The sequence below is a fragment of the Pristiophorus japonicus genome, unplaced genomic scaffold (assembly GCF_044704955.1).
Source record: "Pristiophorus japonicus isolate sPriJap1 unplaced genomic scaffold, sPriJap1.hap1 HAP1_SCAFFOLD_242, whole genome shotgun sequence".
NCBI lineage: Eukaryota > Metazoa > Chordata > Chondrichthyes > Pristiophoridae > Pristiophorus > Pristiophorus japonicus.
The window spans coordinates 235,663-252,980 of record NW_027252144.1 but is presented as its reverse complement, the minus strand read 5'-3'; the positions used below and the strand labels follow the sequence as shown (position 1 = coordinate 252,980).

Here is a 17,318-nt window from a genome sequence, read left to right as displayed (position 1 = left end):
GTAGCAAAAAACAGGAAGGCAGAATATTATCTGAATGCTGACAGATTAGGAAAAGGGGAGGTGCAACAAGACCTGGGTGTCATGGTACATCAGTCATTGAAGGTTGGCATGCAGGTACATCAGGTGGTGAAGAAGGCAAATGGCATGTTGGCCTTCATAGCGAGAGGATTTGAGTTTCAGAGCAGGGAGGTCTTACTGCAGTTGTACAGGGTTTGGTGAGGCCACACCTTGAATATTGTGTACAGTTTCGGCCTCCTAATCTGCGGAAGGACGTTCTTGCTATTGAGGGAGTACAGTGAAGGTTCACCAGACTGATTCCCGGGATGGCAGGACTGACATATGAAGAAAGGCTGGATCGACTCGGCTTATATTCACTGGAATTTAGAAGAATGAGAGGGGATCTCATAGAAACATATAAAATTCTGACGGGATTGGACAAGTTAGATGCAGGAAGAATGTTCCCGATGTTGGGGAAGTCCAGAACCAGGGGACCAGGGGTCACAGTCTAAGGATAACGGGTAAGCCATGTAGGACCGAGATGAGGAGAAACTTCTTCACTCAGAGAATTGTGAACCTGTGAAATTCTCTCCCATAGAAAGTTGTTGAGGCAAGTTTGTTAGATATATTCAAAAGGGAGTTAGATGTGGCTAAAGGGATGAAGGGGTGTGGAGAGAAAGCAGGAATGGGGTACTGAAGTTGCATGATCAGCCATGATCGTATTGAATGGTGGTGCAGGTTTGAAGGGCCGAATGGTCTACTCCTGCACCTATTTTCTATGTTTTTATGCTGGTTCCAATTAATTATCTTCATATTTAGACCCAAGATATCTGATGGTAAAGCAAGATGGGGAAACCATGGGACGTTAGAAAAAATGTAAAGGACTGTCCTCATCGACAGAATTTTACTAAATCGCTGTGGAGAGTCCTGTTATATTTTTTTTTATATTTATGTTAATGGCTTTAAAAGGTAGATAATGTGGCACTCATTCAGGAAACAGTACATCCAGTTTAATGTTCTCTTATGAAACACTTTTATAACCAGCTTGCCTGCACTCCTTGTGAAATAAACATTTCCAATGGAACTGCTGACCCTGTAACTCACGTGTTTACATGATTAGATCTCGAAGTCTGAAACTAGAAATCCTTTGAGGTTCTCCTGTTTGATTTTCCTGGTAACTAATATTGGATATAACAGTCAAGATGAAGAAAAATGTCAACATATTTTACACTCAGTATTTTATAATACCTGCCAAAAGGTTAACATCTACTGGCAGAAAAATGATAATGCTAAAATTGAAAAAAAAGGTTTAAATAGATGGATATAAATTTAATACAAGAGGCCAATTATTAGAAATAAATAGATTACAAAGTAAAACCGGAAAATGGGTAAAACCTATAATAGTTAATGTATAAACACATTTTTTGCAGAAGAAAATAGCACACTGGTTTTCTTATTTATATACAGTAGTTGTGTATGTTGTCAACTCATGATTTGCAGGAGGCACATTCTTGGCCTAGTTGTGCATGTTTGTACACGTCAAGACCGATATAATGTGGTGGGATGCCCTCTTCATATTCCCTGGTTATAATGTTAACCATCCATTGAATTGTTTAACGTGGCTAGATTTAACACTGCTGCTTCCAACCCAAAAGAGATGCACCTGATTCTCAAATGACTTGTTCAGACTAGTCAAATATCATCAGTGTCCATAATTTCAAGTGCCATGAGACATCTTTTAAAACTGTTACATTAAGAGTATTTGTCTTGAGTTCAGTTGCTTTTAATTTGTAAGTTTTATTATATTAATAATCAGAACCGCACAATACAATTATGACTGCTTAAACAAAGAAGAGAATTCAGGTCTATTTTCAATGTTGAGGCAACAAGCACAAAGGACTTTTTCCTCCTTTAAATCATGCATGTTAACTCCATGACAGCCCTTCCCCCTCAGGTGTATCATAGTCTCCATCAATTCCTTGATCATGAGGAAATGTCTGTGAATAACTTGATGTCACAATCTGTTTTCCTTCCTTGTAGAGAATCATTCTATATCTACTCAGTGCCACTTCCAGTGCATGTCTAACGAAGCTATTGTGTGAAGATTGTAATACTTCAATGAACTGCACTGATAGTTTCTAGAAGTCTATTAATTTATGTAGTCTTGTTACTGCAATAAGATTGCATGGAATAATCTTCGAAATTTGTCTTCAGTAAATCCATATCAGAAGGATTTTCTTTTTCTGCAGGTTGGACATGAATGCATTCTATGAAGAATTGAAAGAGTCTTATCCAACCCATCTTCCTCTGTATGTTGCACGACTGCATCAATTGGACATTAAAAAGGTAAGATTCCTCTGAAAGTTTATCAATGTACATGTAGGATCATAGAATGGTTACAGCAAAGTGGGAGGCCATTCGGCCCATCGAGCCCATGCCGGCTCACTGCAAGAGCACTTCAGCTAGTTCCATTCCCCTGTCCTTTCCCTGTAGCCCTGCAATTCTTTTCCTTCAGGTACTTATCCAATTCCCTTTTGAGAACCACGATTGAATCTGCCTTCAGCACCCTTTCAGGCAGTGCATTCCAGAACTTAAACACTCGTTGCGTAAAAATTTTTTTCCTCATGTCGCTTTTGGTTCTTTTGCCAATCTCCTTAAATCTGTGTCCTTTGGTTCTCGACCTTTCTGCCAATGGGAACAGTTTCCCTCTACTCTCTCTAGACCAATCATGATTTTGAACACCTCTATCAAATCTCCTCTCAACCTTCTCTGTTCTAAGGAGAACAACCCCAGCTTCTCTAGTCTATCCACGTAACTGAAGTCCCTCATCCCTGGAAGCATTCTCGTAAATCTTTTCTGCACCCTCTCTAAGGCCTTCACATCCTGTCTAAAGTGCGGTGCCCAGAATTAAACACAATACTCCAGTTGAGGCTGGACTAGTGTTTTATAAAGGTTCTTCATAACCTCCTTGCGTTTGTACTCTATGCCTCTATTTATGAAACCCAGGATCCCATATGCTTTTGTATCTGCTTTCTTAGCCTGCCCTGCCACCTTCAATGATTTGTGCACCTATACCCCTAGGTTTCTCTGTTCATGCACCCCCTTTAGGCTTGTACCCTTCAGTTTATGTTGCCTCTCATTTGCAGCTGCAGAAATGCCTGTCTGTTCCCCTAACTATCGAATCCTCTATCACTGTTGCTTTCCTGATCTTCCTCCTCACCCATCACCCGTCGTGCAGCTGAGCTACCGGTGGTGCTATGGACTTGGCTCTGGCTGTACTGTGCAGAGGAACCATCGCCCTCACTATTGGTTAGAGAGTGAGATGCACTAGGGGGACTCCTGCCTGGTCCCCCTTTTCTGTCCGCCGGTCATCCATTCCCTCTCTGCCTGCACACTCTTGCGCTGTGGGGTTACCACCTCCTGAAACATGCTATTCACGTAGCTCTCAGCCTCACTCAGGATGCATTGCAGTGATGCCAGCTGCTGCTCTCCAGCAGACGACACTTCCTGCACACATGGTTGTCCAGGACATGTTAAGCATCCTGGAGTTCCCACATGGCACAGGATGTGCATTCCACAGGACTGAGGTGCCCTGCCATGCCTTTATTTATTTGAATTTAACTAACTTGCAGAAATAAACTTAAGACTAAGGCCTAGAAATTCGTTTGCGCCTCCCGTTAGCACCCCAGGGACGCAAACTACTTTTCGCCCGGGCGCGGCACCGCTAACGACACCCGCTAAATTCCGCGGGAGTAACCATAGCGCCCCGCTCCGCTGCACCTGCGAAGACAACAACATCACTGTGCGTAACATCCCAGACCTTAAATTAGCTATCGATCCCTGAAGCTGCACCAGGCGATGCCAGCGACCGCATCAGGGGTTGTGTACAGGATGGCCAGCCACTCGCGTTAACTTAAAAGGGACGTGTGGGCCATTTAAAAAAAAATTCTGCCAGTTTTGCCGAGCGCTGATCAGTTGGCGCTTTGAATACGGGGTCCGTGCCGCAATCGGCATGGCACCCCCACTCATTGGTGGTCCAGGTAGGACCTCCTGCAGTGCGTAGCGCTGTGCCCCGCTCACGACCCATCCGCCCCACTATCGCTCCAGAAAAGAAGTGGAGTCTGTTATTTTGCGCTCCACTTCCTTTTGGGGGCGGTAACCCGGGTTTAGTGAGCGGGGCGGGACTTCCGTGCCTAGCGCAAATGTCTCGCCTCCCGGTTGTTACCGCCCCCTAACAGGGCGCAGCAGAATTGTTTCCCCCAAGAGTCTTAAAAGTCGGGCTTACCTTTATCTCCAGCCGCTTGTCTCGCTCTCTTAGTTAAAGTATTCGAATGATTATTTATAGTTATATTAATTAGTTTGTCTAATTAAGTTAGAGAGATGTGCTACTACTCATGCACCAGTCACCTAACTGCTGATCTGTGATGTCACTCCTTGATTTTGCTGTGCTTTTGGAATTTTCCGTATTTGTATTGCTGCTTCCGGTGCTGCTAACTCCTTCTCAGTCCTTTGTCTCGGCCTCCTCCGCTCTTTATCTTCTGCTGCCGCCTCTGCTGCTGACTCCTTCCAGGTCCACTATCTCGGTCTCCCGCACTATTTATGTTCTCAATTTATATACAATATTGTACTAAATTTAGCTTTCCTCAATGCTAGTGATTAAAGGCACTCTCTAATGTCACTCTAAGCCATATAACCTCTGCTTAGTCTCCTCTGGAGTCACCTGAGGATCCACCTTTTTTTTTCCGAATCTACTCACTACTTCATGATGACATTTAAAAATGTCACTAATGTAACACACAAGGAGCGCATTATCTGAAGGCACAGGGTAAAAAATTGTCAACTTCTGCAGCCTTCAAAGTAGGGCAAGGACTACGTTGCCAGTGGCTGTCAAGGTAACTGCGGCTCTTCACTTTTATGCGTCTGGCTCCCTTCAAGTTGCTGCTGGAAGTAACATCCCGCAGTTTGCAGTGCACAGCTGCATAATGAAGGTGACTGAGGCTCTCTATACATAGAAAGACAGCTTCATCTCATTCCCTCTTGCCAGAGACGAACACGAGGGTTTGCAGGGTTCCCCATGGCGCAGGGTGCCATTGACTGGATGCACATTGCCTTGCATGCGCTTAATGTCAACTTGGCCATTGACGTGAACCGAAAGGGATTCCAGTCCCTCAATGTGCAGCTGGTGTGTGACCATTCAGGTAATGCCTGAAATGCTGGCAGTAGTCACGATCCCTTCATTCTGCAGCAGTCCGCTATGCCACCTGCACAGCAGGCCTACAATAAAAGACACGCAACCACAAGGAACATTATGGAGCACACAATCGGCATCTTCAAGCAATGCTTCCGCTGCCTGGATGGCTCTGGAGAAGCCCTGCAGTACTCACCTGAGCGGTATCAAGATTTGTGATAGTATGCTGCACAACCTCACCATTATGAGAGAACAGCCTTTAGCACCACCTATCAGACTAGAAGCTGAAGAGGAGGAGGAAGTGCAACAGAAAGTGGAGGAACAGGAAGAGGAAGGAAGAATACAACATAGACCGCCCCTTTCTGTCTGGGCTCTACGCGATCAATTAATTCATGAGCGATACCAGTAATCTCAGCCAGCCTATTTGCCCTATCCTTTCCTCTATCACTGACCATCAAATTGTTCTCTTTCCAACACCACACAAAGCAAAACCACCAAAAAATGCACATTCCAATTCAGTTTTATAAATTTATACATGACACAATACATACAAAAATAAACTAATCACCCTTGTGCATTCCCTTTGTGCCTGTCTCTGCCTCTCCTAGTGCTCCTACAAGCTGCTTCCCCAGTGGCTGCAACATGGGTGGTGGAAGGCTGCTGACCTCCAATTGAGGAGACTGCAGATGGCCTTGGAGGGCGACCTCAAGCAGTTCTGGGCCGAGAAGACTCAGCTTCGAACTGCACCATCTCACCCAGGGCTGCAGCAGTCTGAGCTTACTTGCTGACAGGCTACATCAAGGGCACTGGTGGAGTGGCAGGGGTGAGAGCAGAAATACTGTCATCCTGAGAGCGGGCAGCAGGTTCCTGCTCCATGGAGCCACTGCCACTCTCCCGGGCGGCGCCTCAGCAATGTTATTGATTGATGGACTGCTGTGGTGCCCTGGAAGCCCCTTTGAACAGTGGTATCCAGAGCCATGATGCCAGCAGTCTGAGTTTGTAGGGCAGTAGTCTGAGCTTCCATTGGAGCACTCCGACCTTTGATGCAAGCTATATGTGCCACAATGGAAGCTGTGGCATCGTTGGTTGCACAGGTGTGCTGATGGAGATAACCACCTGTTTCATGTTAGAAAAGATAGGCTCCAAGCTCTGTGCAAAGCCCTGTGCCAGGTTGATGCAGGACTGCTCCATGCTTTTTGATATTTAGCGCAGGCAGTGCATTTAGCATTTGGTTATGTACAACCATCAACCGCCTTCTGATTGATGTCCTCATCTGACTTCTTCTGTCATCATCATAGGCAGTCCCTCGGAGTCGTGGGTGGCTTGAACTTCTGTAGCAGATCGAGTGTGTGACCTTGCCCCCCACCTGTGCTATACTTTCCCCCCCTCCCCTCCCCTCCACCCGCCCCAGCCCTTGTTCCTGCATAATTGTGTCTAGTGTCTCACCACATGCAGATCCCTCCTCTATCTTAGCCTCTAAAAGGCGCACAGTATCGGTGTCTGAGCTGATGGCTGCGAATGTAAGATCGAATGAAGTGTATATATTGTGATATACAAGGTATCACAGTTGTGTGGGGCAGGGTCGAAGGACCAGAGGATCTTTACCTGTCTCATTTATCGTATGTGAGTGTATCTCTTTCTACAATGCCTGAGAAGGCTCCAGTTCTTGGTTTTCTGAAATGAAAAAGGGACAAGGGTTGTGTTGTGGTGAGGGGAGAAGACAAAGTAAGAACTGTGTGCTTACACCATCTGCAGCTTGTGAGCCAGAAGACTTTGAGATAAGGGGGAAGGAGGATTAGATATGCTGATATCCTCATAATAGATTGCTTCAGCCCCGCTCAGTGATGCCTCTTCCACGATGGCCAGCACTGTTTCCTCCAGGTGGGTTAAAACATGCAGATACATCCTCCCAGTTCTTCAATGTCAGGAGTGTTGTTCCAAGAACATAGATGCAGTGCAGGAAGATCCTTTCCTGCAAGAAAAAAAGAAGTGTGTCAGTGAGTGTCCTCCAATATGTTTGGGTGCTATGGCTGTCATGGTTGAATAGCTGCCAGTGTCTGTGAGTTGTGGGTACAAGGCTTGCTACAATGCTAAGTGTGTGAGGGTGAGGTAAAGAACTAAAGGGTTGAGTACTGATTGATGGAGATTGCTTGTAGTTGGGTGATGGGGGTGTAGAGAATTAAGCAGTGGGTGAGGCTAATTGTGCAGTTGGTAGGATGCAGCATTTAAAGATGAACTCACTCACCTTGACAACTCAATTCAGACCTTTAAACTTCTTCCTGCACTGCATCCATGTTCTTGGAGCAACACTCCTGACATCGACCTCCATCGCTATTTGATCCCACTGCCTCCTGAACATGTCTGGAGGGCCTCCTTCCCCTCTCTCACCCCCTACCCTGCGGATACAGTTTGTATCTCCTTTCCATATCTTGCACCAAGATATCCAGGGAATCGACCAAAAACCTTAGTGTTCGCTCTTTCGCATGTTCAGCCATTCCTCAAAGTATCACAGCCCAGAATGACTTTCGAAAAAAACTTCCACCACTTCTTGCAGCTACAATGCACCTCCCCTTTAAGAGGTGCAGGCTGCCATAACGTAGCCCTAGCCACTCGCGATATCGAGCCCCCTATTGATGCGTGCAGTCAATGAACAGGCACATTCCGCAATCCCCACGTCTGTTTACGGTGGTAGCCAATTTCTCCTCCAATTTCTCCAATATCCTCCTTGCTAACTTTGCATGCTCTACAAATGCCGCTGCCCATATCCTGCCTCCCACTGCGACCCAGTTGCCCATCACTCCCATCCACATTGATCAATGTTTCCCTGTCCCCTAACACATTGAATTGAAAATTCTCACCCTTCTGTTCAAACCTGTCTCCCCACTCTAACTCTGCAGTTTCCTCCAGTCTTGCGTTCAACCCCATGTCCTCCAGTCCTCCTTCTGTGCATCCCCCCCTCTGCTATTGTTATGAGAGCCTTCAGTTGTCTTGCTCCCACTCTCTGGAAATCTCTTTCTGAACCTCTCCACTTCTCTCTCCACCTTTTTAAAGACTTTCTCAATACCCATCTTTTCAACTAAACTTGCAATCACCTCTAACTCAACTCTTCCACCGTGGCTCAGCTTCTGTTCCTTTTTTTCTCCCCCCCCCCCTCCCCCCGCACCCCCGCGCCAATAACAAGTCTTGGGGCATTTTGCATTTTCATGATGCTATGTAACTGCTTGTTATTATTACTACTACTGCAGGAATTCTGATCTCCCTCATTTAGGAGCGAATTAAAAGACGGGATGACATAGTGGAGCAGCAGATGATGTCATATCTCGTATCGATCAAACTGCATTAGCAATTCATCTAGCTATGAAGACTGATCCCAGACCTGAAGCAGCTACTGTCAAAAAGGTGCATAACATTTTAATTTTTGATCTACACAAGACATTCTGGAAAATGATACATTGATTATCTGGGCAACTCCAGTCTTTTACTTCTCTGACCAACTTTAGCTAGTTATAGTAATCACTTATAATGTTTTATAAATTGTATTAACTGACTACTGCTGCATCTGACATTGATCCATGGCTTCAAGCATTAAAATAAATTACTTCTATTTCAGTTTATTTTGTTTAATCAAATGATGACAGTGGGCATGTAAAAATAAAACAGCTTTTAAATGAGGCTATCTGCATAATTTAAAACATTGCATTTTTGTTATATCTACATTTTGGGAAATAAATGAACCAAAGAAATGGCTAAGTTTGCTGAAACCAAACATTCAAAGATTTTATTAGTTACTGCACAGACAACCAAATAACTTCTGACACCTTTGTTGAGTAAGTCCTTAAAATTTTTGACCTACTTCAACAAACTCATTTTTCTAAGTAACTTAAAGATTTGTATTCCAGGATAATGTTTTTTAATAACTGTCTTTAAAGTGTATGATTTCTTGCTATGTTGAAAACATTTTTTTGATGATCTTTATTTTTGTTCCTATGCTCAGTGAGATGGAAAGACAGAAATCCTCCCTGATTGATGCCTTGTGCTGAAAGGGCTGTGCATTGGCAGATATGCTTCTTCAATTTCAAACACAGGATGGTACCGCCTCAGAAGAAATAGACAGTACAGAAGATGATCCCAAAGACAGTTTCAAAAGCTTAACTGAAATCTTCTGGGAGATACTTAAGTGGGCCGAACTTACTGATGCTAAGGTAAACTTGATTTTGATCAATTACTTTTGGGAGAACAAGCCTTCCTGTGGGTAAAGTGCCAGACCACTGCTTGGTGTTTGCCCATTGATTTCAACTGAGAGCAGCAACTCAACACTTTGGGGATCTCTGGGTTTATAACAAATATCCAGCCACCCTGTACTATCACTTCTTTATGCTCCAGTGTACACAAAATTCATTGGGTTTTTTTTAAAAGCATTTCACATTTCTTCATCTGTTCAATCTCCTCATTATTATTGTTGTCATTCAGCTCGAAACCCTATCCCGTTTATAAAAAATCAAATTGTCATTGTGCTGCTGTTTTGATATTTATTTCCCCCCACTCCACAGGTTGAGAAAGCAGTTTAAAAGAAAGCATATGGGAGCGTACGCTTCATAAATAGAGGCATAGAGTACAAAAGCAAGGAAGTTATGATGAACTTCTATAAAACACTGGATCAGCCTCAACTGGAGTATTATCCAATTCTGGACAGCGCACTATAAGAAGGATGTGAAGGCCTTAGAGAGGGTGCAGAAAAGATTTACAAGAATGGTTCCAGGGATGAGGGACTTCATACAGGGATAGACTGTAGAAGCTGGGGTTGTTCTCCTTATCGCAGAGAAGTTTGAGAGGAGATTTGATAGAGATGTTCAAACTCATGAGGGATGTGGACAGAGTAGATAGAGAGAAACTGTTCCCATTGGCAGAGGGGTTGAGAACTACAGGACACAGATTTAATGTGATTGGCAAAAGAATCAAAAGCAACATGAGGAAAAATGTTTTAATGCAGCGAGTGGTTATGATCTGGAATGCACTACCTGAGAGAGTGGTGAAGGCAGACTCAATTGAGGTTTTGAAAAGGGAATTGGAAGGGAAAGAAATTGCAGAACTACGGGGAAATGACGGGGGAATGGGACTAGCTGACGTGCTCTTGCAGTGAGCCGGCACGGGCTCGATGGGCCGAATGGCCTCCTTGTGTGCTGTAACCATTCTATGATTTCCCCATTGCACATATGACCTTGTTGGGAACCATGCCCACAGTTTTTTTTTCTTGTATTGTCAGCCGTAATTATGATTGTTGTCCATACACATCAGAAAAAGGTTGTTTTGAATTTTTGTTGTTTGCTTCTTTTCTTCTCTAAATGAATGCAATTTTGCAGTAAATAGTAACAGCAATAAATAGTAATTGTCATTTTAGATGTTTTGATCTTTGACCAATTTCTTTCAAAGCTTCTTTCCTGGCTACCTAGCAGCTTAGTTGGTTGAAGCAGCGAGTAGCTGAGCTACAGAACAAAAAGTTCCAGGTTTAATTTCTGGACTCTGCTGAGCTATCTGATCTTAGCCATGCAACAATTGGGCACTACAGATAGCTTCACAAGCCACCCTAAGACCAGGGAAGAGAAAAATCATCCAAAGGATTTTACTATCCAGTAACTCCTCCTGGAAAAATATGTATGAATGGATGTCAGCTGAGGACAAGACTGGGCTTTGCTGTGATGCTGTTATGGATTGAATTGTCTGGTGATAATAAGGGCAGGATTTTCCTCTGTTACGCTGCCCTTAATCAGGTGGTATATTAGTGGAAAGTCAGACTGGGGAATCCGATTGCATTCCCACCCCTGCCACCGCCACCATGGGTTTTCACCCAGCCCCAGCAGAGTTTCTGTTTTACCAGCGCTTCAAAAGACTCAACACTTCAATGTTCAAATGAGTTTTAGTCCAACTTTAGTAAGTCCATAAAACATAAAATGAATGAAGAGATAATAATAAAGTGCTTGCCCAAAAGTTGTGTAGAAAATTAAGGCTGGCACATTATTGCTTAATTCTATTTCTTATGTTACAATACATATATTTGCTATTTTTCTGTCATTCGTCTTAATAGGTTTTACCTTTTGCATACAAGCATGCACTAGTGAACAAAATGTATGGTCGAGCACTCAAGTTTGCAATAAAACTTCTTGAGGATAAACCGAGTAAGGAAAACTGGAAAAATTGCATCGAGGTAAGACTAATGTATATAATAATGAAGAGTTTTGCTTACAAAGGTTTCTTCAAATAGAAAATCAAAAGAGCAAGACTGGGTAGAAAGAAATAAGGAGAGAAGATATATCTGTGTAAATTGCCACAATTGGTTGCTAATTTAAGCCAATGGGAATCCCTCCCTACATTAAATATACTTCACATTGATAGCTCGTATCAACCTGTATGACATTAAAAAGCAGGTTATGATCCATCAGGCATTTTTTTTTAACTCAGCAGATTTAAATTGTATTAAACTACTTCAGTAAACTCCATGATCTTTTAATGTCAGCACTAATTTATGTATTTGCTTGAAAACATTGTAAAATTCTCTAATTTACAAAATGCGTTGATCATGATTATTGCCAACATGTCACCCTTATAAATACAGTATAACGTATTTGACAGTAATTTCCATGGGGATTCTCCTGCTCTACCTTCAACAGAAAACCCAGAGAAACAACATAAAGGATGCCCGCCAGATCCATCACGCCCACTTGCCCGCCCGATGTCTCTCGCCCCCTTGCCCGCCCGATGCCTCTCGCCCCCTTGCCCGCCCGATGCCTCTCGCCCCCTCGGCCGCCCGATGCCTCTCGCCCGCCCAATCTGCCTCTCGCCCCCTCGCCTGCCCGATGCCTCTCGCCCCCTCGCCCGCTCGATCTGTCTCTCGCCTCCTCGCCCGCCCGATCTGTCTCTTGCCCCCTTGCCCGCCCGATCTGTCTCTCGCCCCCTTGCCGGCCCGATGCCTCTCGCCCCCTCACCCGCCCTCGACGTCTCCCCCCGCCTCCCCGGCCTGCCCTCGTCGTCTCCCGCCCGATCCCTCTCGCCCCTCTTGCCCGCCCTGGCCCGCCCTGGCCGTCTCGCCCCCCCGGCCTGCCCTCGCCGTCTCGCCCCCCCGGCCCGCCCTCGCCATCTCGCCCCCCCCCCTCCTCCCCTGCGCTCGCCGGGCCTCCCTTGCGCCCCCCGCACCCCCCCCCCCTCCGCTCGCTCGCTCGCCCGACCTCCATCCAGAATTGTGCTAGCTGGCAACTTTCAAGTGACATGGGCACCTACCTAAAATGGCATTCGGACCTTGAATATGCTAATTGACAGCCGACCAGCTGTTTTCGGACCCCATTGTGTAATTCAGCATAAATTAATTGTTCCAGTTATTTCGTGGCCTAAGCAGTGGTCTTTACAGGGATCATTGGAGGCCAGAAGAAACAGGGTGCAAATTGAGCATCGTCCAATTGGAAACAAGCCTCAGGCAGATGATGGGGCCACTGAAGTTAACAAGTGCAATAATCAAAATCTATCCCTCAGATTGAGCTGCCAACTTCAAATTCGCGAGATATATTTCCATTTGCAACGCTACTTGTTTAACATTGTGTAGGTAATACTGGACAAAGACAAAGACAAGAAAGAAATATATTTTTGTTCAGTGAAAACCCTTAATGGGGAAACATAGCAAATAAGTGCAAGAGTAGGCCATTCGGCCCTTCGAGCCTGCACCACCATTCAAGAAGATCATGGCTGATCATTCACCTCAGTGCCCCTTTCCAGCTTTCTCTCCATACCCCTTGATCCCTTTAGCTGTAAGGGCAATATCCAATTCCCACTTGAATATATCTAACAAACTGGCATCAACAACTCTCTGCGGAAGAGAATTCTACAGGTTAACCACTCTCTGAGTGAAGAAGTTTCTCCTCATCTCGGTCCTAAATGACTTACCCCTTATCCTTGGACTGTGACCCCTGGTTCTGGACTCCCCCAACATCGGGAACATTCTTCCTGCATCTAATCTGTCCAGTCCCGTCAGAATTTTACATGTTTCTATGAGATCCTCTCTCATTCTTCTAAACTCCAGTCGATCCAGTCTCTCCTCATATGTCAGTCCTGCCATCCCGGGAATCAGTCTGGTGAACCTTCGCTGCACTCCCTCAATAGAAAGAACGTCCTTCCTCAGATTAGGAGACCAAAACTGAGCCAAGGCCATGTACAGCTGCAGCAAGACCTCCTTGCTCCTATACTCAAATCACCTAGCTATGAAGGCCAACATGCCATTTGCTGCCTTCACCTGCATGCCAACCTTCAATGACTGATGTACCATGATACCCAGGTGTTGTTGCACCTCCCCTTTTCCTAATCTTCCGCCATTCAGATAATATTCTGCCTTCGTGTTTTTGCCACCAAAGTGGATAACCTCACATTTATCTACATTATACTGCATCTGCCATGCATTTGTCCACTCACCTAACCTGTCCAAGTCACCCTGCAGCCTCTTAGCAACCTCCTCACAGCTCACACCACCACCCAGTTTAGTGTCATCTGCAAACTTGGAGATATTACTCTCAATTCCTTCATCTAAATCATTGATGTATATTGTAAATAGCTGGGGTCCCAGCACTGAGCCCTTTGGCACTCCACTAGTCACTGCCTGCCATTCTGAAAAGGACCCATTTATCCCAACTCTCTGTTTCCTTGTCTGCCAACCAGTTCTCTATCCACGTCAATACATTACCCCCAATACCATGTGCTTAAATTTTGCACGCCAATCTCTTGTGTGGGACCTTGTCAAAAGCCTTTCATAGAAACATAGAAAATAGGTGCAGGAGAAGGTCCTACAAGCTCCTGCACCACTCCTCAAGCCACGTATTCATCTTAGCTATCCTGCAATTCCTACTCTGACTAGCACATGGCACTGGTAGCAATCCTGAGATTACTACCTCTGAAGTCCTGCTTTTTAATTTAACTCCTAGCTCCCTAAATTCAGCTTGTAGGACCTCGTCCCATTTTTTTACCTATATTGTTGGTACTTATATGCACCACGACAACTGGCTGTTCACCCTCCCCCTCCAAAATGTCCTGCAGCCGCTCCGAGACGTCCTTGACCCTTGCACCAGGGAGACGACATACCATCCTGGAGTCTCGATTGCGGCCGCAGAAACGTCTATCTATTCCCCTTACAATAGAATCCTCGACCACTATAGCTCTCCCACTCTTCTTCCTGCCCTCCTGTGCAGCAGAGCCACCCATGGTGCCATGAACTTGGCTGCTGCTGCCTTTCCCTGACTTTCCCTCATCCCCCCCGCCCCCCGACCCCAAAAGTACCCAAAACAGTATACCCAAAATCAAGTTGTTAAAAGGTGTACCAGACTAGATTGGTACTTGCTGTTCAAGCGTTTGCCGTAATATTCAAATGTTTCTTTCACTTAGATAATGAAGTCACTTGGATGGAGCCATTGTGCATTGTTTACAGAGAGTTGGCTTCCTTTAATGTATCCACAAGACTATTCTCCTTTCTAGGTTAAATGTTACAGGCATCGAATTGAATGAAGAAAGTAAATTTAGCAATTTTTATACTTTTGTCTTTTTCTAAAAAGGCAGTTTTTTAAAAGTATTTTGGACTTTTATACAGTATTTCATTCATTAATGGAAGCAATTATTGTGTGACATGTCTGTTACTATTTGCCATGATACTTACTCGATTAAAAAAGAAACTATGCATTGTATAATTTTCTTTCAAAGCATAGGCAAATATTGGTTCTGTTTTTCATGATTCTCGGAGTTCCTTAGGTTTAATTGTTACTGTTTTGAAATAGATATTTGTCTCTCTTTTTTTATTTATTGAGCAGACTGGTATTCTTGTTTTTAGGTTTACCACTTCTGCATATTTGCCAACTAACTTTTTTTGCCCTCCACTGGGCCAAACTTGTTTGTGGCATTTATCTTGTGTCCTAACTTTTATCCCCAAATTTAAAGAAAGTGTGTTTACTTTTAATATAAAAACAATTCCTGGACATTTTCTTTTCCCAGCATGCAGTATCCCAGAAATAAATTGAATAATTTTGGCAACTGTGCTTCATACACCCTTGAATTTCAGTACGGCAGTGGAACATGAAATGAACTCGTGAAAATATGAAAAAGGCAAGTTCTAGATGCATTGTCAAAATGTGTTTAGTAAATTTCAAGTATGTTTCTTTTTTGATTGTCTTCTTGGATAATTTTCCTATCCTTATCCATTCTTATATGAAAACATATCTTTAATGGCCTTTAATGCTTTTCTACTTTGCCTATCTAATGGGTCAAAGTACAAAGTAGGAGAGGAAATAAGTTGTCATTCAAAACTTACAAATTTTCATTAACTTGAACAATATAATTCCAATCCGTGCAAAACATGAACAGAGTACAGTAACATTTAACAAATTATGCTAATCAAACCTAATTTCCACAGCCAAATTTGGTTTGAAAATTAGACTACAATAATTTAAAATTTATAACTCACGTCTTGATTAAACTTGGAGTACAGGTAAGGCCATCATTGAAATAGGAATAGTCTATTCTAATACATTATTAAACAAGTCATATGTAAGCCCTTTCAAAGTAAGAATCTGAACAAAACTTTGTCAAACAAGAAGAATAGTGTTTATAATGCAAGTTTCATGAGTAAAGTGCCATGGCATACTATGTTTTAAATTAAGGTAAAACATACTATACTTGACTTCAATCTGGACATCTATTCGTAAAATGCTGTAGGGCTTCAGTAGGCTAAGTGAACATGGGTACTGGTGCCCGTATTGCTGTAGTTGGGAAGATTTCCATGCAAGTGATATGTTCAAAATCTTCTTGTAATAAGTTCAACCTTTTTTTAATTTTTGTGAGAATGCAGTATAACATTTATTGTTCAGAGACCATGAAAACGTGATGATTACCCAATGTTCCTCCTGTGGTGGTGCCACCAACTTCAGTTAATGTAAAACACATGTATTGTCCTTATACAGCAAAAATCCATTATTAAAATGCCAAACCGTGATGCATAAAACATGGACTTGTATGACTTTAAGTCTCTACTTTAAATATCATGAACCATCTTTTCAATATTGTTTTTCTATTTTTTGTTTTCGATTTTGAAAATCATCAATAGCATGGCAAAAAATGTGAAGAAATACTTCACAATTTATAATCGAAAGGATTACAGATTGTGCATTGAAACATTTTGAAATATATTAACATTTTACTTGGTATTGTACATGGTGTTCAAGGTGTTTTTTTCCATTCCTTGATGAAATTTGGGCATTATAGGACTGATTTCACTCCTTAGTATCTAACTTTTTAAACGTTTGTTTTTGGTCTTTTTATTTCAATTTGTGAGCTACAGCTGATAACATGCATATCCTTGACATCTAGCATTCACAACTAATTATTAATACAGAATGTGGCATTAAAAAAGCTCTTAAAATAGTTATTTAATATACTGTTTGCAGGATTTACAAATCTGCCTATATTGTATCATCACAGGTGAGCCATCAACAAGTCAATTCACTTCCATTTGGTACTCAAAGCCTTACTGGTAGCTGCAACAAGATGGATTATAAACCCAACAAAACAAAACAAAGAAATTAATATTTGACAAGAAAAAGCATTCCCAGTGTTGAATCTGATGTTTGGTTGTCCTGCTTCTCAGTTGGATACAATAGTCTCCTGAATTTTAATTTGTTGCAAGCTTTACCTGCATATATTCACTGAGAGATTCCATGATGGTTGCAAATTATATAACAACTTTTTTTTTTCTTCCATTCCTATGCACCTTAGTTACTTAAATTTTTTGTAGGCAAGTACCAAGTACACAATGTTTGAAAACTCCACAAGGTAAAATGTCATGGACACACACAATTTATTTGAACAAATAAACATTGAATGACAAAACAATGGGTCCAAAATAAAGTACAAGACGCATAATAGGCAAATAAACTCTTTTTTAAAAATTAAATCTTTTATATTCTCATCACCATATCTTTGAATTTCCCTTTGGGTGGTGGGGGCATGAATGGATGTGGAAATAGGGTGGATACATGTAATTCGGACTAATTGTTCATGTGGAATGCAAACACTGACATGAATCGATTGGGCCAAATAGCTTGTTTCCGTGTTGTAA

At 43.0% G+C, this 17,318-nt stretch overlaps 1 long non-coding RNA gene across 3 annotated transcripts in view; it reads left to right on the top strand.

Moving 5' to 3' along the window:
- LOC139245839 (uncharacterized) overlaps positions 1–17,318 on the top strand; it is a 101,346-nt gene that overhangs the window by 80,667 nt on the left and 3,361 nt on the right. For 2 of the 3 annotated variants that reach the window (XR_011590125.1, XR_011590123.1), the window contains exons 3-7: positions 2,247–2,343; positions 8,454–8,584; positions 9,180–9,387; positions 11,268–11,387; positions 15,200–15,310. This is a non-coding gene — a long non-coding RNA (uncharacterized lncRNA). Of the gene's footprint in view, positions 1–2,246; positions 2,344–8,430; positions 8,585–9,179; positions 9,388–11,267; positions 11,388–15,199; positions 15,311–17,318 lie in introns of all 3 variants that reach the window. The other variant, XR_011590124.1, reaches the window with a different exon arrangement.